Raw genomic sequence first — 22,862 nt, 5'->3', positions numbered from 1 at the left:
CTTTACATAAACTACCTGCCAATCCCCTAGGGGGTATGTAGCAGATTCCCACTTTAAAAAGGAGGAACCCCAACATCACACAGTGACTTAGTAATATACATGGAATGCAAAGCAATAACAATGGCAATAATAGAAATACCAATCCGACAACAGTCGATATGTATGTAGAACAAGCTGTGTTCTGGACAATATACTGATTCCTTGAAACCTCACCAAAAAACCATCAGGTTGGTATTATTATCCCCATTTTACAGAAGAAGAAAATGAATACCAAGATCTGTGAATCCCACCCAATGCCAGCTGCCCTGACATCTTTCCTCTTCATGTCACAGAATTGTCATGAGGACCAATGGCATCGGGGAGCAGAAAATATTGCATATTCCCCAAAAGAAAGTGGTCCCTGGGTCTTCCTTTGCTTCCTTCCCAGAGGAGCCATGCTCTGGAAGGGATATTTCCATAGCTGGCCTCTGACAGCATCAGTAAGCACCATGACTTTCAGGAGTACAGGACTGTACCTTTGATGGCTCCAGGCCCACAACCAATTGCATCCCTAGACCACAGGGAATGGCAGCGGATCACTGCCTCATCTGCCCAGAGCTGTAGAGGCACCTCTGCTGGTGAATTGAAAGCCCAGGAGCTGGTGCAGATTAGTTTTATTTCTTCTGTGCTCCCATAGAACTGGAGTAGTGGGTTTCAAAGGTGCAAGTACTGCTGAAGAAAATCCCGGGGAGCGGGGGCAGGGTGAGGGTGGGGAGGAAGAACTGGCTTAGCAGCAAATCTGGAATGGGTAAGCAAGTGGGATAATGAATAGGAGATGAAGGACTGAGGATAAGAAGGGTAGGAGAGGGAGACAGAAAGAAAGAAAGAAAGAAAGAAAGAAAGAAAAAAGAAAGAAAGAAAGAAAGAAAGAAAGAAAGAAAGGAAGAAAGAAAGAAAGAGACACAGAAACAAAGAGACAGAGATCAAGGCAGAGAGATAGTGAGAGAGAAAGAGCACCAGGGCTGAAACTCTCCCCCCTGATGCTGCTACTAGAAGGCTGGGCTGGCCTGGGTCTGCCCAAGGCATGTGGCTCTTGGCCTCTACTGGTCCTAGAGTTCTACCACCTTCCAAAGAACAGAGCAGAAAGGCTGCTTCGAGTCCAGGAACATGCAGGATGAGGCTCCATCAGAGTAACTGTACCCTAGATCAACCTCACCATACCACCTACAGCATGCATTGCCTCCTGAGCATGCTCATGTGTGCCATGCAACCTCCTACAGGAAGGAGGTTAGAGATTGCAAATTTAAGCTTAGAGGGAGAAGCAACATGTTTAGGGTCACCCAGCAAGTTACTGTCCTGCAGAGATTGGAGCCCCAGCCAAGGAGTTCACCATCCTGCAGCACCAGGGGCCTGCTGGCTCTTGGAGGTGAGTCAAGGGACAGAGTGCCTAGGATGAGGGTGAGGGTGCAGAGGTCTCTCCTACCTCCCTATCCCACTCCAGCCAAAAATCCAAGCCAAATAAGACACAGGAGCCAAGGTGTTTGCATCGTCTCCATCTCTCACCATTCCCTCCCATGGTCTTTCTGGCAGTTCACTTGGTCCTTGCCGCCTGCTCACTTACACAGTCAGGGACCCACGAGCATACCTGCCCACCAGTCCCTCCAGTGCCCCAAACACTGCTCCTCTGCAGGCTGAGAGGGGCCTGAGTGCTTCACTGCATCAGCTTTAACCCCATGTGGTCCCAGCATCATCCACTCACAGAAAACTCCTCGATGGCCCTGCCCTTACAGAGTTCACCAAGTAACAAGAGACAAACACGTATCATAACTCACCTGGCACAAGGAGAGAGTACAGAACAGAGTGCTGGGGAGGACAGGAAGCAGCAACGGCCAGCGAAGCTGGCAAGGGCTGGGGGCTCAGAGTGTGCAAAGGCACAAAGGAGAAGGAACAGGTGGTCTGGGGTGGCTAGAATGCAGGCTGCATACTAGGGTAGAATGGAAGGCTCTGGTGGCAGGAGTCCTAGAGGCAGGGCCAGAAAGGTGGCCTGGGGCCAGCTTATGAAGTATCTGGTCCCTTTCTCTCCATTCCCCACCACCATGGAGTCAAGGCTCATTCCTAGGGGCAACAGGTAGATGCAGAGGGTGCATGGACAGCAGAGCGGCCAACACTTTCCCACAGCATGAGCTCAGGGCTATGTCCAGGGCCTGGTACTCAGCAAGCCCCTGTTGCATGACACACTGCCTTCTGCATCCCCCATCCTCCCTCAGTTCCTGTATCCTCACCCCCTGCTGAGGGTCACTGATGCATAAGGACCCAGCCTCGGCTCCCTGCACACTGGGCCACACCACCTGCCACCCTTAGCAGTCAAGAGATCATGTTGAAAGGGAACCTTTTCATCTGGCACTCTTTAGGGAGATCTTTCTATAGGAGGCAAGCCTGTGGCTGCAGGAAAACAGTCAGCATTCCTATCTCCTATGTTAAAAGCCGCTGAGTCCACCAGCTGATCCCTCAGCTGTATTAAAATGTGCAATAAGAACTGGCCCAGTGGGTTTCCCTAGCATTGGTATAGCAAACCCCAGGGTTTCCTCTGTGTGTACCTGCCTGTGTCTCCTAGCAGGGTGACAAGCACCAGCAGTGTGCAGAGTCGGGGTAGATGGGAGTGGCTGAGATTCTTGATGCCAGCTGTGAATCCCATAGAAGTCCCAATACTCAATAGCCAAGCTTTTATTGTGGTGGCTTTGTTTGTTGGGGCCATGGTACCAGTGCTGGGGCCTTAGGCTCAGTCAGGCTATGTCCCAAGGGCTTCAGGCAAGATTTCACAGGAGCCTGAGTCAGAAATCCCGTCCTTCCAATGCTTCCCCCGGCTGGGACACAGATGCAGCCGGTGCCAGGCTAAGGCCATCACCTCTGCTCCTTCTTTGGGGCCCCAGGAGCTGGCCAGGGAACCAACCCTCCATTGCCTGAGCGTCTGTGTCTCCCAACCCAGGCTCTGACCCTACTCTTGGATTCCCTCGGTACTGGGATCTACAGGATCCAGGATCAGGCCAGAGGGCATGGGAGAGACCTGAGGTGGAAGTCAGACAGAACTGAATTGTGAGACTCACGTCTTCCACTTACTCACTGTGTGGCCCTGGGTGGGTTTCACAATCTCTCTTCGCCTCAGCTCCCTCACCTGTAAAAGGGAGATTCCATTGTTTCCTTTCAGAGATGTTGTGTAGGCTGAACAAGGTGATGTCCAGACAGTCCTAAGCACAGCAGTAACTGGCCCCCAGTGGAGCTCAGTAAACTTCGGCTATAATTATAAGCTGTTATAAGGCACTTGGCAATGGAGTAGATACTCCATAAACAAGCATCATACAAGTGTAAATAATTATTAATTATTATGATGACTAATCATCATTATTATTGATGATAAACGTGAGAAATGCTACCCAAACACCAGCTCCCTAACTCAATCTGTTTGCAGACAGACATCACTCCTCAACCATGCAGAAAAAGTCGGGGACCCAGAAAGAGAGCTGGTCCCAAGCACCCTAACAGGGAGCACTATCCTCCTTCCAGTCCCCATGCAGCACTGCGCAGGCTGGTCTCACCCCGGCAGGTGACATTCACCCAAATGTATCCCATCTGTCTGTTCAATCTGCTTATGGCCTGCGTCTTTTCAGCTTGGCTCTTCTGTGTCTAGGTTGTTAAATATTTTGGATATCGCCTAAACAAGAAATGTCTTTGTGATTCCTTGAGTCCTGGCTCATGAGCAGCAAGGCCGACCTGAGTGCAGAAAGTGACCTGGGGAAATCCTGGTCAAGCTCCCAGAACTCTGCTTCTTAGATGAAGTCAGATAGGCAAAGAGTGGGCTTTGCTGAGCATGGAAATTTTACCACCATCCTGAAAAATGAATCAGGGCAAGGCCCGCAGAGGTACACAGGGCCAAGCTCAGCACCCAGCAGTGTAGGAGCTCAATAAGTACATGGATGGGTGGAAGGGTAAGTGGGTGAATGGATGGATGGGTAGGAAGATGAAGCATATTAACCAAGCCTTTTTTTCTGTAGCCCTTATGCTTTGACATCTGGGGCCTTGCTGACCCTGGAGAGACTGCCCCAGTCTCTATAGATAGTCCAGTCAGTCCTACAGATCATGAAGGACTTACCTACGAGTGTGCCTTGCTTATGTGTCTGAGTGCAGTCATACTGCTATAACAAAATACCACAGACCGGGTAATATATAAAGAACAGAAATTTATTTCTCACAGTTCTGAAAGCTGGAAGTCCAACAGACAGGTTCCATGTCTGGCAGGTGAGGACCTAGTCTCTGCTTCTAAGATGGTGCCTTGAACACTGTGCTCCAGAGGGGATGATACTGTGTCCTCATAAGGCAGAAGAGCAGAAGAGAAAAAGGACAAAAGAACCTAGCTAGGTCCCTCCGGCCATTTTGTAGGGCAATAATCCCATCCATGGTGTGGAGCCCTCCTAAAGGCCCCCCGCTCCTAATATGATTGCATTGGAGATTAAATTTCAACATAATTTTGGAGAGGATGCAAACATTCTAACCACAGCAATATGCAAACAGTCCTGAGACTATCCCTGCTCCCAACCTCCTCTACTGTGCTGTCACACTCCGGGCCCCTATTCCCCTACCCCAATCACCCCAGGGCCAGGTACCAAACAACTAGGGACTGTGTCCCACAATCTTGACATTATTCAAACTAACCGATCCTAAACCTGCTTGCCCTGCCCTGCCCATCCATTCCCACAGAAACCACCATAAAGGCTCCTGCCCGTGTTTTCCCCTCCCCCGCCACCTCCTGACTGCCCCTGGTGTTTCTCCACATGGCCTCGCATGGCATGGCATGCTCCCTTCTCCTGGAACTGTGAGTAACAAACTTTTCCACGGCATCAGCTCCTGATTTATTGGCCGTGACATACCTGAATGATAATAAAGCCTACATCTTAAAACAGAGAGGGAAGGAGGAAAGGAGGAAGGGAGGGGAAAAATGGATAGAAGAAAAGAAGGAAGGAAGGAAGGGGGTTAGACAGATGGATAAAAGGAAGAAAGCAAGGGAGGATGAAATCAACCTGGGCCTCAAGTTTCTACAGGAATGACCTGACTACAACTTAGCTCCATGGTTTAAAAGCAGCAGCTTTCTCCTACCAAGTTTTGGCTGTGTTTGGGAGAATGTACCTTCTCAGTGCCACAGGTCAGCAATCAACACAGCATCTTCTCACTCCCTTTGGAGACAGAAACACCTGGATCTGAATCCTGGCCCTGCCATTCACTGGCCATGAGACCATGGCCAACTGACTTAACCTGTGTGAGAGACACACACATATATATGTCTACCCTCCGAGTTCCCTGATGCTAGAACCAGAAGATGCAGTCTTAGCATGGCTTCCAGCACAGAGTACACACTCCCTGACTTTCATAATGAGCATTATTATTCGGCTATTCTGCAATCCCGCACGCCAAGTGCCATCTGGTAGAAAGACTGTGCTATTTGGTCTAAATGTCTTCCTCACCCAGAAGCCCCTATTTGGGGCTCTTGGTCTCTGCCTCACCAAAACCAATGTTAATCCCTTCCTGGTCCCCAGTCCAGAGTTCAGGGCTCGGCAGGCAAACGCGTGCTCCCTATCTGAAGGACTAGAAGGACCCTACAACACACCACAGGCCTGCATTTCACAGACCTCTCTTCTGAAGTTCCGCTGACCCTCCCCATTGAGATGCTGCTTGACTTTTCCTGCCGCTTTTAAAGTGAGAAAGGGGAGGACCTTTACGCTGGAATCGCATTTCAATTTCCCCATCTCCCCTGTACACCATCACTCAGTAAAAATAGCTAATTTTAAAATGGCTGCTCTTATGATGGACGAGATTAATGGATCTTGAAGAGCAGCCAGTATACCAACTGCTCCTGCAGCCATGATGAAAGCTAATAATGTAGAAAATTCTGCCAATTCCTTTAATTCATGAATATTTAAGCCTGTGAAAAATCTGTCAGATTATATCATTTTTTTCTGGTGATTTTCCGCCTAAGTACGTTCATGGCGGCCTGCCAGTTGCTCAAGAAACTTCAGCAGGAGCAAAATCATTTTTGTTGTTGTTGTTACTATGGATGGCCGTCTTCTCCTTGCTGAATTTATCCCCTCATCCTGGGGTGGAGAATCAGGTGCACTTGAGACATCCAAAGGCAACCACGGTGATTTCCCTCAGCAGGCACGGATTCCTCTCCCAACCCAAAGGCTGGCAGGGACTTTTGTGAAAGGAGACCGTGGTTTTCAAATTGTGTTCCACAGCACCCAAGTCTTCCTCCTTGGGGCCCGGGGGGATCACTGGGAGGGGTTTGGGCTGGACATGCTGCGTGCATGGGGTTGCCAGACCCAACTTCCACTTGCACCAAGCAGTTCTGTTTGGTGCATTGAGGTTCCATGCAAAATTTCCCTGCAAATAAGTGTTGCCCCAACTTAAAAGAATTTTAAAGGCATGAGCATGGAAACCACAGCTCTAACACACCCCTCCTAGCTCGAACAACAAAGGGAGAAACTCAGCCCCCATGATGGTAACTGTTAAGCCCACCTCACAGGAAACACTAGCAGTGGCAGCTGAGCTGCAACCAGGATCCGTAACTGCAAGTGAACGCTCTCTCCCCCTCTCCAGCACACTCTGGGTGACCTCTTGGGCTCTGCTTGTTTGGGGAAGGCAGGAAGTGAGGCTCAGATGGGCCGCGGCTCCCCAGCCACAGTGGAAAGTCCTCTCTGAAGCCAAGATGTTTCCTTGCAAAGACGAGAGAGAGAGAGAGAAAGAGAGGGAGAGAGAGAGAGAGAGAGAATGAGCATGTTTAGTGACTTGAGAGGGAGGGAGGGAGGGAGGGGTGGCCAACTTCAGAGATGATTATCATTCAGGGACTTGTTGGCTGGAGGAAGGAGCGAGCTTCTTTTTATAGGAACTCCAGTTCCTCATTTTGTTCTCTTCGGGTTATTCTCCAAAGAAAGCCGGCTCTTGAGTCAGCTGGCAGGAGAGAGAGGCGAACGCGCTGGTGCTGGCCGCAATGGCCCCGGTTCAATGCTTGCTCCAGCTGGTCACGTCCTCACCGGGGCGGCCGGCGGCCTGCCTGCCCACGCTCTGCCAGGAGCCCAGGTCAGCCCTCGCCTCGCCGGGGCCGGAGCCCGTCCAAAATCAACAAGTCTTTTGTGCCTCTCCTTTGGACGCTGTATAATTACAGCAAACATGTATTGGCGGTGCACAGCGATTGTGAGGCAATTGTTGAAGGATCTCAAATGCGCTTGGCATTTGGTCTTGGAGAGCAATTCGAGGAACCACAGCTCCAGTTGGCTCGTGCTGGCCAGAAAACAAGAGATTTTCAGAAGTCGTGAGTGGTGTGTTGGCACGGCTTCCATGTAGTTCATCAGCTATTTCCTTGATAGTGGGTTGCGTTTTACCACCAAGCCAACCGACTGACTCATGAGTCAGGGACTTAAAAAATAAATAAATGAGGGAGGCCATCAGTGCCCGCTGAGCAAAACACGTCAGGCTGCCGACAAAATGGGCCCCTGCTGCTTTCCGGGTGGTTTCATTTTTCCTCTTTTTGTCTTCTTGTTTGAAAACTATGAAAGCGAAACTGCACACCTCCCCCTTCAAGCTGTTCTGTTCCCATGGGCAGCCAGAGGAGATGGGTGGGTGACGGGGTCTCCCAGCAACACCATCTCTCGGCAAATTCACATTCCTATCAACCAGGCTTGAATGAGGTGTCCAGCGTGTGCCTGGCTTTCAGAGGGCCTCTGTGGAGGGAGGTGATGTTCACTGAGCTGATATTAATTGACCACATGACATGGCCCAGGGCACTAACCCAGATGTGGCTTGCTTTAGCCTATCGAGAGCTTAATAAGAGCAACAGCTTTAGGCTCATTTTGTAAATGAGGAAACAAAGGCTTCTGAGGCTAAGATACATAGTCAGGTCACACCCTTAGTAAGTGGCAAAGTTGAGGTTGGAGCCCAGATCTGTCTGATTCCAATACTTATCCTACCAATATTCATCTCATTCCAAGGCTCACCTTTCCATAAATATCCAATGTTTTGAGTGCAATGAGTTCCTGGAGCTTACAGGGGTAATTCAGACTGACATGGTCCTTGCCCCTCCAAGGTTGACATTTTAGCTGGGAAGGCAGAGTCAACGATGAAGTAGACAATTGATCCTTTCATTGCAATTGTGGTTCTTGCCCTCAAGGAAAAGGACAGAATGGTTACAGCACAGGGCAGGGAACTTGGCCTGGCTTCACAGGCCTAAGAAATTTGAGGGACGATAGGAATTCAGTGGATAAAGCATTCCTGGAAGTGGGAACCACTGGTGCAAAGACCCCTGGGTTAGAAGATGGGTGTGGTGTTGTGGGGGAGCAGACAGGAGGTCAGGGAGCCTGGAGTGCCCAGGATGAGGGAGCCATGTGGTTGGAGAACCTGGCCTGAGCCCTGAAGGCCAAGGAAATGACTGCAGGGGTTTATCCCAACAGCAAGGGGCAGCCATTGATGGGTTCTAAGCAGTGGCATGATCTGATCTGTTTGTAAAAGGACCCCCTTGGTTGCTTTTATGAACAACAGACTAGAGTGACAGGAGTGGGTGTGGGGAGGGTCACTGAGAGATTAGTGATACTAGTGGCTCATGGTCTAGGGTCTAATTCAAGATGTACGCTGCTGGGCACAGCCAGGCCTTCTCTCCCCATCCACCTCATCTCCCCTCAAAGGTGCTCCCAAGAGTCTAAACTGGGAGCTCCCAAGAGTCTAACTAGACTGGTTAGTCTACCCGCTAACCAAGGTCATCTCATGATGGGGGAATAATCTAACAAATGCAGAAACAATACTCAAAGAGCAGAGTGACTAGGCTGTGGCCTCACAGCGAGTGAATGACACCTATTCTTTGCAGCTCTCAGTCCTGTGCCCCAGCCCCTCACCAGCACCTCTGCTGTGCCAGGAAGGGCTCCAGTACATGTGCCCAGCTCCCACTGAGGCCAGGGTTGTGGCGGCTGCAGAAGCCATGTCCTCTTCCTCTCCTCCCTCCTGGCTTCACACTATTGAAAGCCATTCTTCTAGGCAGTCCCTTGCGGACCCTTCAAGTTGGCTTTTGAAATGGCTTAGCCAGATTTCCTCAGACTTGAAAAGTGACTCCTTTCACACCTTCCTGCCTTTACACCTGCAGTTTCTTCCCCAAGTAGTGCATTTACTGTCTTATCCATCTGGTGACTTAGTGTGAAGTGGAGATCCAGGGTCCAGCGAGAGCTCAGGGATCCTTCCCCCAACTCCCACCCCAACCCCATTCCACCTCACCCCTTACTCTTGCCCAGGATGAGTCAATCACAAGGGCCAAATATCATATTTTGTAGGGTGCAGGTTTCAAGGAGAACAGAGGTCACAGAGCTATAAATGGGTTTCCTTTTTCCTTCCTGGCAAGACTGTCTTTGGATCAGTCAGTGCCTGATTGGCGTGCTCTCCCCTCCCTTCCCATTCCCTCACCTCTCTTTTTCTCCTCCCTCTCCTGTCCTCTCTTCACCCTTCCCCATAGCAGCTGGGCCCATGACCCTCTGTCCAGGTCTAGGAGGCCTCAGCCTGGCCAGGGCAGTAGGCTTGGGGCAAATGCCCTCTCCTGACCTCTGTCTTGTCCTCCCTCTGCCGCTCCCATCCCCTTAGAGGCCAGAGCCAGACTGAGATTTGGGCCCCATGTGGGTTAGGGGGAAGGGGCTCCCAGAGCCGTTCACTGCTGGGTGCCAAGCTTCTACCTCTCTAACATGTCACTTTGGCTGTTCTGTACCATTGCTATGAGGAGCCCTCAGGAAACTCCTGGGGAAGAGCAGCATCCAGGGTCCTTGGAGCTTTTGACCTAACACCATCCTCAGAGCATCACAATCTTGCTGCAATTTCTAATCCCCATTTTGCAGGAGGCTCAGACGGGCTAAGGAACTCTTTTCCTGCTAAGTGGGAATGAGCAGGTGAAGCTGAGCCTGTTCTATTGCTTCCCGGATCATGGAGGAGGAGGAAGAGATGGAGGAGGAGGAGGAAGAAGAGAAGAAGGACACAAGGCTCTGTCCCTATCAGCCACCTGGTGCCCAGGGTAGGGCTGTGCCCCTCAGAGCACATGAGCCCTGCAGAGAACTGGGGCATGGAAATGAGCCTCCCTGCCCAGCACCCCACTCCTAAGAGCCCCCATGGGGGCCAGGGCCTGGAGACTGGAGGGCGAGCCTCTGAGACCCCACAGAGCATCGATCAGCCCCAGGAGGGCTGCTGCACCCTGTTCAGGCTCCCCGGCCAAAACGCCACTGAGGGCATCATCTTGATGAGGTGCAGCAACTGGGATTTGATTACTCTGGCCCTGCCTCAGGCTTTTCCTAATCTTTCCTGTGGCTCCAGACAGGAGCACCCAGCCCTTCCCACTCACTGCCCCTTTCGTCTCCCTTAGTGTCCCTCCCACCACAGCACCCTAGCTGCTGCCAGCCACCTGCTCAGGGCAGGCCTCTCTCCCTCCGGGTGCCCGCCCTGCCCTCTCCACCTCCCGATGGCTAGGACAAGATGATTTACAGGAGCGTGGAGGGAGGGACGGCGAGCTGGATTAATGCACCAGCAAGCGGCCGCCTCACTCACCAAACACACATCATGAAAACTTATTGCTCAGAAAACAGCACAACGCCACTAATTCATAAATGTTTAATGCCTCCCACAGTGGAGCAGCCAGGGCTTATCGCCTCCAGGAAAGAGGAGGCTGGCTATCCCCAGGCCACCCTCCTCCCACTCGCCCAGCCTGACCCGGTGGCCTTCCCACCCGCTCCTCAGCCCAAGTGCTGAGCAGGTGGTTTCGCTTCCTGGTAGTTTTTATTTTATCTGGCCCAAAGATGCTCATGACTGAGCCCTAGGTGGTGTCGTGGGGCAAGGAGGTGGCACTCAAGATGGCCTCTAGGCCTGCTCATTCAGCCAGTCCTCCACAAACACCCAGGCTCAGGGAGAGGGGCCTGGAGAAGGACAGAGGGCGGTCAGACAGAAACCAGGAGGGGACCCACAGCTGTCACCCCTGCACAGAGGGCCTGCCTCAGCTGGCTGCACTGGAGAGGGGGAGACAGAAAAAGAAACAGAGAGAGAAACAGAGAGACACACACATAGAAACAGAAGGAAACGAGAAAAAGCGGCAGAAACAGAGAAAAGAGAAACAGAAGGAGGGGGATCAAGCGAGATGAGGGAAAGAGGAAGCCAGCCCTTCAGCAGGAAGACGGCTTCAGGCTGGGGTGCTCTCCCAGGTGAGGAAGGATTCATCTTCCCTGGCAGCCTTGGAGACTTGGGGAAGAATGGCAGGCCCGCTAATGGTCCCATCCTGTTTAGGACAGGCAGGAACAAAAGGAGACATGGTCCTCACTGATTCACTCCCCTTCCAAGGGTCTGGCCAACACCTCAGTCGTTGCCACAGTGGTGGATGGCGTAACCTCCCACCTGTCTCGAGTCTCCGTGTGGCCAGTCTCTGCCTGTCCCTCCCTTCCATTCTCCAGTTCCTGTGGACTGAGGTCTCTGGAGTGCAGCTTCCCAGCTCATTTGCCTGCTGGCTTCAATTGGGGTTTAACCATAGGGAGGCGCCAGCAGGAGATGAGGAGGGAGGAGAGAGGTTAGAGGGTGTCTCTGGCATCCCTGCATCCTCTGTGCCCACGCCTCCTCCTCCAGGGGTCCCACTGTCACCAGGTTTCCATAACAGGCCAGGACTGATAGCAGCTTCCACCCTCACCAGGCTCTGGAAGCTGCAGCATTTCTCCTTCACCCCCTCCACCCTGCCCACCCCTCACTAAGAAGTCCCTGCATTCACTCCCCTCATTGGAGCCATCTGAGTGGATCCGTTCCCTGCCAGGACCCTGACAGGGGCTTGCTTCTCCTCTACCTCTCACTTCGTCTTCCTCTAGGCCCTAAAAGAGGAGGTAGAGAGGGCAAGATTGGGTGGGAAAGAGGGCCAGCTGTGTGGATCAGGCAGGTCTAGCATTGAGTCCTGGCTGTGTCATTTAATTGTCATGAGAACTTGGGCCAATCCCTTAATTTCTCTGAGTCTCGATTTCCTCATCTGTAAAACAGAGATCATGAGAGCAGCTTCCTCTCGAGTTGAAAAGATGAAGTAAGACCCCTGTTCACTTGGATTCTTCACTCCTCTGCTCAGCACATGGCCAGTGGGGAGTGGGCAATGCTGCAGAGAGGCCCAAAGGCCAGGGCTCCCCAGCCACCCTTATGGGTTCTGCAGAGTCCCCCTATATCTCCTAGGCCCAGCAGGCTGAAGCCTTTCCCCTATGGCCCCAAGGGTCTCAGGAACCCTCGCTCCCCACCCCTAGACCTCAAAGCCACAAAGAAAGAGATGACTATTGCAGTTCCTGATGTTACCCTCAGACCACAGGGAGACAACTGACTCACCCAATCCCCGGAAATGAGGCCACCCTGAGCCTACTCTGGGCACCCCACCTGCCCCCAGCCCAGGGAGCTCCCAGGATGAGAGGAAGGTGACCATGAAAAGAGTCTGTCTGCCTGCCCCAGCGAGTGGCCTTTCTCCCTGTTTCTGCTGGGTCCCATCCCCAGGCTGTCGAAGAGTCATAAAAATAAGCTCTATGTAGATGCCACCTCTGTGCCACATGCGGTGCACAAATGCAGTGAGTGGGTGAGTGAGCAGAACAGCACAGAGATGAAGAGATTGGCTCTCAGCTCAGCCTGCCTGGGTTCCAGTCCCAGAGAGCGGCTTATCAAAGGGTCATCCTGTTTTGATGAGCCTGCATTGCTGCTCAGAACACAGCAACAGTCCCACGTCAGCTCCCGAGGGGCCCTGAACCAGTCTCAGTATCCAGGAAAGCCATCCCTGCTGTTCTGTTATTTTTTTTTTTTTTTTTTTTGAGACAGAGTCTTGCTGTGTCCCCCAGGCTGAAGTGCAGTGGTGCTATCTCAGCTCACTGCAGCCTCCACCTCCTAGGTTCAAGCAATTCTTGTGCCTCAGCCTCCCAGGAAGCTAGGATTACAGGCATGCACCATCATGCCCAGCTCGTTTTTGTATTCTTAGTAGAGACGGGGTTTCACTGTGTTGGCCAGGCTGGTCTCAAACTCCTGACTTCAAGCAATCTGCCTGCTTCAGCCTCCCAAAGTGCTGGGATTATAGGCATGAGCCACCACTCCCCACGGTCTCCACTACTTTTTTTTTTAGATGGAGTCTTGCTCTGTCACCAGGCTGGAGTGCAATGGTGCAATCTCGACTCACTGCAACCTCCGCCTCCCTGGTTCAAGCGATTCTCCTGCCTCAGCCTCCCAAGTAGCTGGGGCTACAGGCACATGCCACCATGTCCAGCTAATTTTTGTATTTTTAGTAGAGACGGGGTTTCACCATGTTGGCCAGGCTGGTCTCGAACTTCTGGCCTCAGGTTATCTGCCCACCTTTGTCTCCCAAAATGCTGGGATTACAGGAGTGAGCCACTGTGCCCAGCCCCACTACTTTTTAATAGTCAAAATAATCTGACCAATTGGTCATTTCTCTTATACCATATGTTCATTCATTCAAAAAGCATTTACCAGGCACCTACTATGTGCCAGGCACTGCAATGAATGTAAGACAAAGAAGCAAGCAGAGGTCTGACCACACGTGCCTTGTATATCTTGCACAAGTTCTCTCTTTGTTAAGAGCAGTGGCAGGTCTTTTTTTTTTCTTTTTTTTTTTTTTTTTTGAGACAGAGTTTTGCTCCTGTTGCCCAGGCTGGAGTGCAATGGTGCAATCTTGACTCACTGCAACCTCTGCCTCCCGGGTTCAAGCGATTCTTCTGCCTCAGCCTCCCGAGTAGCTGGGATTACAGGCACCCGCCACCATGCCCAGCTAATTTTTGTGTTTTTAGTAGAGATAGGGTTTCCCCATGTTAACCAGGCTTGTCTGGAACTCCTGGCCTCAGGTGATTTGCCCGTCTCAGCCTCCCAAAGTGCTGGGATTACAGGCGTGAGCCACCGCACCCAGGCTTTTTTATTTTTTATTTTTATTTTTATATTTTTTTGAGACAGAGTTGCACTCTTGTCACCCAGGCTGAAGTGCAACGGCGCAATCTCGGCTCACTGCAATCTCTGCCTCCCAGGTTCAACCAATTCTCCCCCCTCAGCCTCCCGAGTAGCTAGGATTACAGGTGCCCACCACCGTGCCCAGCTAATTTTTTGTATTTTTAGTAGAGACAGGTTTTCGCCATGTTGGCCAGGTTGGTCTTGAACTCCTGACCTCAGGTGATTCACCCGCCTTGGCCTCCCAAAGTGCTGGGATTACTGCAGTGAGCCACCACGCCTGGCCTGTCAGCCTTTAAAGCATCGTGGGAAGGAAGGTTGCAAGATCAAGTTTGCATTATTTCCTTGGCTGCAGCATAAAGAACAAATGGGGGTAACTAAACAGGGAGGGAGGGCATGGGGTCCCTCACAGCAATCAAGTGGGACACAGTGGCCACATGGACCAGTGATGGAGATGGTGATGGAGCTGGAGAAGGGTGGATGGATTGGAGACTAAATTAATAGGGGTTGGTAAGGGACTTAAAATGGAAGGGTGTGGCAGACAGAAGAAAGGATCAAGCGTGACTCTTGGGTTTCTGGATCCTATGACCAGGTGGATGGTGTTGCTATTCAGTGAGATGCAGAACCCTGGAAGGGACCAGGGGTGGAGGGGAAGAGGTCATGACTTTGGTTTTAAGCATAATAAATTGGAGCTAGTGTTGACATATTCTTGAGAAGATGTCAAGTAGACAGCAGAACACATGAACATGGAGATCCAAAGCAAGTCAAGTCATCCAGGTGAAGGGGATTGTTCAAGGCAAGGCAATGGATGATATCCGCTGAGGAAAGAGGTCCACACCCTGAGAATCTCCAAAATACAAGGCCAGTAGAAGAAGGGAAAAGTTGCAAAGGAGCCAGGGAAGCAGTAACGCAAGAGATAGGAAGGAAGTCAGTTAAACGATGTGTGCTTGAGCCAAGAAACATGTATTAAGAAGGATAGTGCAGTGTGACAAGCAAGGTTAAGGAAAATGAGGACCAAAAAGTGTCTACCAGGTGGAGTAACATGCAGGTCACTGGGGCCTTAGCAAGAGCTGTTGTGGAAGGATGCTCAGGCTGACACCATCTTCATCAAAAATTTGCTCCTCCCCTACTCTGCCGGGCACAAGGTATACGGTGGTGCCCGACAGAGCTGCTCACCAGATCCTCTGGCTCCCCACGTTCCAGGTACATGGTGAACTCATACCTTCTAGTCCCCTCTAGCTGGTGGGGCCATGTGACTAGTTCTGGCCCATGAGTTGTGAGCAGAGCAGTTCTCACTTGCAGAGCCAGCATTTAACTGCAAGTGCAAGACCCTCCAGGCTCTGTTTTCCTTCTGGTGTGGAGACTGGTGAGGGTCAAGACAGTGACTGTTCTCTCAGCCTGAGCCTCAGTGACTGTGATGAGCAGAGCCTGCTTGCCTCATGCTTTGGGACTGCCTTGATATTCTGCTATAGTAGCCCACATCCAGCTCAGTGTTCTTCCTGCAGACATCTCCCTCTTAGTTGCACAAAAATAAACAAGTAAATAAGCTTTACCCGTTGACTGAGGTTTGACCTCTCACAGCTGAGAAGGGTCCGTGGCACACGAGTGAGCCACAGCTCTCTGGCTGGGAATCCCTGCTTGAGCAGATGGCCTAGGGATATAACAAAAGGAGGAGGTGCACCAGGGAGGAGCAGCTGATAAGAAGAGAAAGGAAGAAGCAGCAAGAAAGATCACTGACAAGCCAAACTGGGAGCCTCCACACTGAAATACACTTTCCCTGGCCAAGGAAAAAACTTCTCTCAGAAGGCAGGGGAGTTTTAAGAATGAAGGCTTTGTTATCGGACTGACCTGGGTTCCAATCATGTCTCTTCCACTTAGTTCCTTTATGTTGGTCAAGGAATGAATGATCTCTCTAATCAGTAGCCCAGGCCCCATCATTTTCCTGCTTAAATTCTTCCCATGACTCTGCAGCTCTCAAAGCAAAGCAAAAGTGGAAAATGCATGACCTGCAGGCTGTCGCTCCCAACTCCCAGGCCCGTGGAAGATATCACCCATGGATCACAGCACTTTTTCCTAGATGTAGCCTCAGAATCTTTCTCAACACAGTGCTTCAAGCAGTCCAGTCACCACCAATTCAACACAGTTGACTTTTAAGATACAAAAGATACCCCATGCCCTCCCTCCCTGTTTAGTTACCCCCATTTGTTTTTGCCATCTTTAGCCTTCTGAATGTCTATAAATGTTGTAATTTAGGTCCCATCTGCTCTCCCCACCTTAACTCCCAGAGGTCTTCCTCGCTTATTTTATCTTCCAGTCACATTGAATTAGCTGTCATTCACCAGTCTCCACACCAGAAGGAAAACAGAGCCTGGAGGGTCTTGCACCTGCAATTAAATGCTGTGTCTGCAAGTGACTTCCATGAGTTCTGCCCTGCTTACAACTCATGGGCCAGAACTAGTCACATGGCCCCACCAGCTAGAGGGGACTAGAAGGTGTCATTAAACCAGGTTCTCTTACCCCTCTTTGCCCTTGCTCATGTTGCTCTCTCCATCCCATTCCACTCCCCACCCTGAGCCCAACCTCAGACTCCTGGAGACCCTGCTTAAGTGTCAGCTCAAGGGTTCTCCACGTGCTCATTGCACCCTATGTGTATTTCTGGTGGAGTGCCACACTGGATGGCAGCTGTGCACTGCTGTGACAGTGACTCCCACCAGCCTGAGGTCCCCTGAGGGCAGAAGCATGCCTTTTTGTGTTTAGATGCATCCCTCTACCTCTCCCTAGCACTGCTAGGGAGTCCTCCCAGTGGGTCCCAGATAAAGATGAAGAGAGTAAATAAAAGATGAAAATGCCAGGGAGAGGGCAAAGACCGCAGGGCCCACACTCCTCCTCTGTAAAGTGAGGGTAAGGACCTCTCTGTCAAGACTGGCATAAAAGGGAGATAACATATGTAAAACACAGTGCCCAGGGCATGGGAGGCACTTCCTAAATATTTGTGGAGGAAATTAAGGCATGAAGGAAGGATTAAATAATGAAAGATAAAGAGAGGAAGAATAAATTCGAGAAGGAGGAAACTAAAGGCAGAAGGAGAGAAGACAAATTCTGAACAAGCACCTGTCATGTATCATGCACCATTCTAGGCCCCAGGTATACTTAACAGTGAAAAACAACCCCAGATATATTGCTGTACCCAGGAAGCTCACAATCTAAAAGGAAGAAAAACCACCTTCTTAACCCAAGTGTTGGATCTAGGCCCTGCCATTCTTTCCCAAGACTTGAATCTCTTCCCATGACCTTCACAATCAAGGCCAATCTCCTTAGCTTGGCATTGCAAAGTCAGGGTAGGTAGACTATGCTGCAGTAACAAACAGCCCTCTACATGTCAGTGACTTACACAAGTGTATTTGTCATTCAGACAAACCCACTGCAGTTCCAGTGGGGACTCCAGAGTGCTAGCCCCACTGTGTTGACTCAAGATTTTGGGGTGTTTTGTTTCAGTGGCACCTCCATATGTCATATTTCCCATTTCTCTTCTGCTCCAGACAGTGAGGTTGAAACTCCAAGTCTCATTACAGAGCATTTGCTGGGCTATCTCTGAGCCATTGCACAGCCTTGCCCCCTGCAGAGAAGAGGTATGGAATCAACCCAAGTGTCCCGCAATGGATAATTAGATAAAGATACCATGATACCTTTATATATATATATATATATACACACACATATATACACACACACACATACATACATACATACACAATGGAATTCCATCTAACCATTAAAAAAATGGAATCCTATCATTTGAAGCAACGTGGACGAAAGATACATACCACACCATCTCACTCATGCGGAATCTAAAAAAGTTGATCTCATAGAAGTAGAGAGTAGAATGGTGGTTACTAGAGACTGGAGAGGAGAAGGGGAGGGGGCACATTGAGAGGTTGGTCAATAGGTACCAAGCTACAATCAGATAGGAGGAATAAGTTCTGCTGTTCTATTACATAGTAGGGTGACTATGGTTAACAATATTGTATCATATAGTTTAGAATAGCTAGAAGAGAGGATTGTGAATGTTCTCACCACAAAGAAATGATAATGTATGAGGTGATAGATGCACCAAATACCCTGATTTGATCATTACAGAATGTATACATGTATAAAAAATCACACTGTACACCATAAATATGTACAATTATTTATGTCCATCTAAAAATTAAAAATAAATAAATAAATAAAGGCATGGACAATTAACAAGAAGACACAGCCCACTCACTCCCACCTTGCCCAGCTGGAAAGTGTTGAAGGGTCCTGAGATTCTGATGCCATGAGCTCAGCTACGCAGGAGGGCGTGGGAGAGAGGGGTGGAAGCAAGGTATCCGGCAACTTCCCTTTGGCCTCATCTTCTCCACTGAAAAATGGGTGGATCTGCCTTTGGGAAGGGTCATAGAACTCCAAGCAGCTGGAGTCTTTACCCCTCCCTGCAGATAGTTCCTACCCAGGGGCAGCTATGAGCCTGGCCTGTGAAGTGGAGAGAGGGAAGAAATTCATCTTGAGGTTGGACATTCTCAGCCCATGGCCACCATGTGTCAGCTGACGGGATGCAAGCCAGGGAGTTCAAATAGAGAAAGAGGAAGAAAGCAAACCAACCCATCTCCCTGGTTTCCCCCACGCCGCTGCAACGCTCTAGAGGATGAACCAGCTCATTTTCTTCACTTCTTTTTCTCTTGGTGGTAGTGGTAGGGCCAGGGGCTGAGTAAGCCAGAAGGTTCCCCAGTGTGGTCTCGGTTAAGGTCACTGGATACTTGCTTCCGTCCAATGGGTGATGAGTTCAGTGTCAACTCACACCTACCCCACCCCACCCCTGGAGGCCCTCTCCTGGGTTTTTCTTTCCTCTCCCAAGTTCGTGTCAAAACGTGGTCAACCCCCCACACTTCCCTCACCCCTGGCCTGGCCCAACCAGCTCCTAACCAGAGCACAGGGTGCAGTCCATAACCACATCTTGCAACATGATTTACTGCGTCTGTGGAGGGACTGATGCAATTGTGGGTGAGGAGTCATTTCTACTGATGGGGAAACCACAGCAACCCGGCCAGGGCTGGGAGGGCAATCCATGGGGACCTACCCTGAGACAGGCCGTGACCGAGAACCTCAGGGTCCCCAGAGCAACCCAGCCACACTATGACTGAGGCCAGAGAGCAGAGGCCCAGGACTTACTGTCCTCCTGTGGAGAGGCAGTAGGCTGGTGGCCGGGAGGAAGGCAGGGGTCTTGGCAAGAGAGGGCCTGTTCAGGGGTCTTGGCAAGAGAGGGCCTGTTCAAAGACAGCAACCCTTCCAGGAACCCCCAGAGTGATCCATCTTTCTCTCTGAGCAACATGGACGTGTGAGGTTCTTGGAGGAGGCCAGGCAACCGCGAGCAGGAAAATCGCTTTCTCTGGGTGCTGGGTCCGTGCCTGGACCAAAGACTGAAGCCGCCTTGCTGCTCACTGCACTGCATGGGAAGCACACGCAGCTGCCTGGAGAGAATGCGCTCCCACTGCCTGAGCAGGTGCCCAGGAGACACACAGAACTGAATCTGAAATTCCAGTGGTGCAGCAGCCTGCATGCTGTGGCCTGGATCAGCTGGGCACACCTGCCTTGGGTGCCTGATCTACTGTTCATTTCCAACGCTCAGCTCAGCATTGGATGTGAGGTGTCCAGTGGACCCTGCGCTTGTCCCTCTGGCTCTGTGAGCTCAAGTCAGCAAATTTCCCTCTCTGGACTGCCCCCTCCCTCCTCCGAACCCTGCTGCTCACTTCTGCAACTTAGCAAGGGACTATATGAAGTCCCGTGACAACACTTGCTCTTTCCCTGTGTTTCTCTCTTATTTCTGCATTTTCATCATAAGCCATTCTAGACAGAGGTTGGATTAGCCTCGAGAAGTTATCCCTGCCCCACCTCTACTCACTGATCTTGACACATCCCTGCAGGGGAGGTATTTTTACCTTATTCCACTGAAGAAGAAACTTAGGCCTAGGAGGTAATAGAGCCTAACAAGGACACTAGTAAGGGGCAGACTTGGAGCTAAGACCCAAATGCTCTTCAAAACCCCTGCCGAGTTCTTTCCAAAACCCGGCCACCTAACCCAATCCTCCATGGCGTCTCCTGGTGAAGGGCCAAAGAGATGAGGATCTCTCCAGAAGGTACCAAGCAAGATGTAAATATGAGAGAGAATAACGTTTGACCTCCCAGATCTGCAGGTCACAGACCTACAGCTCCAAGAACCACATTTTTAAAAATGTGCCACCCCCTCCTCCCCATCCTCACTGTCCCTCCAGCTCACAGACTGGAGGCTCCCTGGAGCACCATAAAAGACATAACTCAGCCATCCGTGTGCAAGCCTGACCCCTGGTGACCAGAACCTTGAACTGCATGGCCAACCAGGCAGGCCCAAGAAATTAAAGACATCTGGCACTCACTCACTTGCCCAGCAAACTTCTGACCAGCACAGAGCTTAAGGATTAGGCCCTTCAGCCCAGGCGACTCTGAAACCACAGGCAATGGGACCTTATTAACCTAGCCCATTACATGGCTAGCACATGAGTCCATCACAAGCATAACTCATGCATCATGAATCCCACAGCCACCTGGGAGGCAGATGAAGTCCTATCCCCCATCTAGAGAGAAACAAAAGCAGTGAAAGCAACGCTCTGAGATGTCACAGAATCAGTGACAGATGCTACACTCAAGCTCAAACCTAGACTTTTCTGACTCAAAATCCCATCCCTTCCAATTTTCCTGTCATCCTCATCCTCTGGTCACTAAGGGGCAAGAAAGAGATGAGGGAACATGGTTCCCAGGACACCCCACTTAAAGCAAGTGGACTTTTACAAAATAAAGTAAATCTACTTAAAAAAAACTTATTTAAAATAAAATACATGGAAGACAGCTTTCTTCCTTCTCCCAATCAACAGCCTGGAAGCACAAGATCCTTGACCTGAGAGATACTAGGTCCAGAGAGGATGGACTAGACTAGGGCTGCCAGGTTAGCAAATGACCATACAGGATGTTCAGCCACATTTGAATTGCAGGTGAGTAATGCCTGCACCACTTGGGATACACTTATGTAAGGTTTACCTTGAAGTTCAAGTTTAACTGAGGATCCTCTATTTTATCAGCCAACCGTAGAGCAGATGCAACTGGGGAACGAATGGGAAAGAGGGGCAGCCGGGCCAGAGGGGTGCAGGAAGAGCCTGAAGGGCTGCCACGTGGGGAGAGAGATGGGAGATGAAGCAGGAGACCCACATGGGAAGGTGGGAGTTACTGCAGGCCTTGAGTGGGATGAGTGTTTTCTTGAGGATTATTCTGACAAATGTGTGAGGAATAAGCTGAGCCAGGGAATGGGGACGTGGGGGGTTCAGCTGGATAGGGAGGGATGCCTGGGTGCCTATGGGATGGTGGTTTGTGTGTAGTTGCCTGGCGAAGGTGGAGGGAAAGAATGGATTCCAGATCCATACCAAAGGTGGAGCTGGCCAGAGCACTGCCTTCCCCTGCAGCTCCCTTTGAATTTCTGGCCTTGGTCCTTCCCAGTTCTGCCCTTCAAACACCTGCTGGGTTTCCAGCCCCAGTTCTGACTTCCCCTCTCTTTCTTCTCCCACGTGTCCTCCTCACCCCATTGCACTCTGACTGAGTTAACAAAGGGAAGGGGATTTCTTTCCCCAGCTCAAGGCCTCCGTGCCCCTCAGAGGATCCAGCCACATGGCCCAAGTCCCACTTTCCTGGGAGAAGCTCTCTCCACTTCTCCCCAGAACCCAGTGCCAGAGCAGGAAGGGGGTCCTGCTGCCGTCCCCGGAAGCAGGAGGCTGAGGCCCTCAAGGGGCTATGGCTCACCCCCTCCTGCCTAGGGAGGACTAAGATACCAGCGCCCCCAGACGCTCAGCACTTACCAACCCCACTGCTGGGAAGTGCTCCCTGCTATCCAACCCGTTTCTGCTGCACTTTAGACCCATCTCCTCAGGGCCGAACCTCAGAAGGAGGTGGAGAATGTGCGTCCTCCTGCTCTAGGCCAGTGGTTTCAGATTTGTTCCCCAGTTAGGCCACTGTAGGGGTGGGGAGCTGAGGGACAGGTCCCATTCCAACCATCCAAGTTCCACTTATCCATACTTAATAAACCGGGGCCCCTTATAAAATTACCATTTTTAAAGGGATCCACTGGTGAAAATATTCACCCATGTACATGTGAAAACCACAGATAGATTGAGAGATGCTCTGGTCTCTACATAAAGACTCCTTGAGTTCAGCTTTCCCAGCTCCATGTCATCTGATCCCTCCACCCTGAGCCTCTATGCCCCCTCCTGTCACCGTCCCTGAGGCTTGGACTCACTGACCTTCTCTGTGAAGATCTATCAGAATCCCTAACACCACATTAGGCGTGGATTATCGCCCCATTTTACAGATGAGATCACTGAGGCCCAGTGGTTGCAGAATCTGAACTGGATCCTGGGGGTCTGGCTCTGGATGCTGGCCCCACATGGGCTCCTGCTGCATCCCCAGCCCAAGCTGCCCACCAAGATATGGACTAAGGGCTCAGGAGTCCTAAGGCTGAGGATGGCCTGACCGCTGCTGGAGGAGTCAGCCTCAGAGCTGGGAGCTCCCTGGGGGTCATGCTGTTATCAGTGGGGGCCAGACTCCCCAGCAGGGAGAAGAACGAGGTTTCTGTGATCTCAGCCCTGGAGACCGATCCCTGGTGTGCCCTCTTTCCTACAGCACCCAGAGACCTGCCACTGCCCCTCACCTATGATCTGATGGGAGAAAAATGTCCACCATGCTGGGAGACAGCTTCCGGCCGAGCAGGACACTCCGTCAGCTCTGTCACTCATCCACACACATGCCGAGGGAAGCACAGC

At 51.1% G+C, this 22,862-nt stretch overlaps 1 long non-coding RNA gene across 1 annotated transcript; it reads right to left on the bottom strand.

Moving 5' to 3' along the window:
• Positions 1 to 16,195: 16,195 nt before the first annotated feature.
• On the bottom strand, positions 16,196 to 18,668 carry LOC117071596. The gene is made up of 3 exons (XR_004432368.1): positions 18,260 to 18,668; positions 17,378 to 17,602; positions 16,196 to 16,370 (listed from the first exon to the last, which is right to left on the bottom strand). It is a non-coding gene; the product is annotated as an uncharacterized LOC117071596 (long non-coding RNA).
• Between the last annotated feature and the right edge of the window lie 4,194 nt (positions 18,669 to 22,862).

The sequence above is a fragment of the Trachypithecus francoisi genome, unplaced genomic scaffold, assembly GCF_009764315.1.
Source record: "Trachypithecus francoisi isolate TF-2019V2 unplaced genomic scaffold, Tfra_2.0 Lachesis_group3, whole genome shotgun sequence".
In the NCBI taxonomy this organism is placed as follows: Eukaryota; Metazoa; Chordata; class Mammalia; order Primates; family Cercopithecidae; genus Trachypithecus; species Trachypithecus francoisi.
This window is presented reverse-complemented; position numbering and strand designations above follow the sequence as displayed.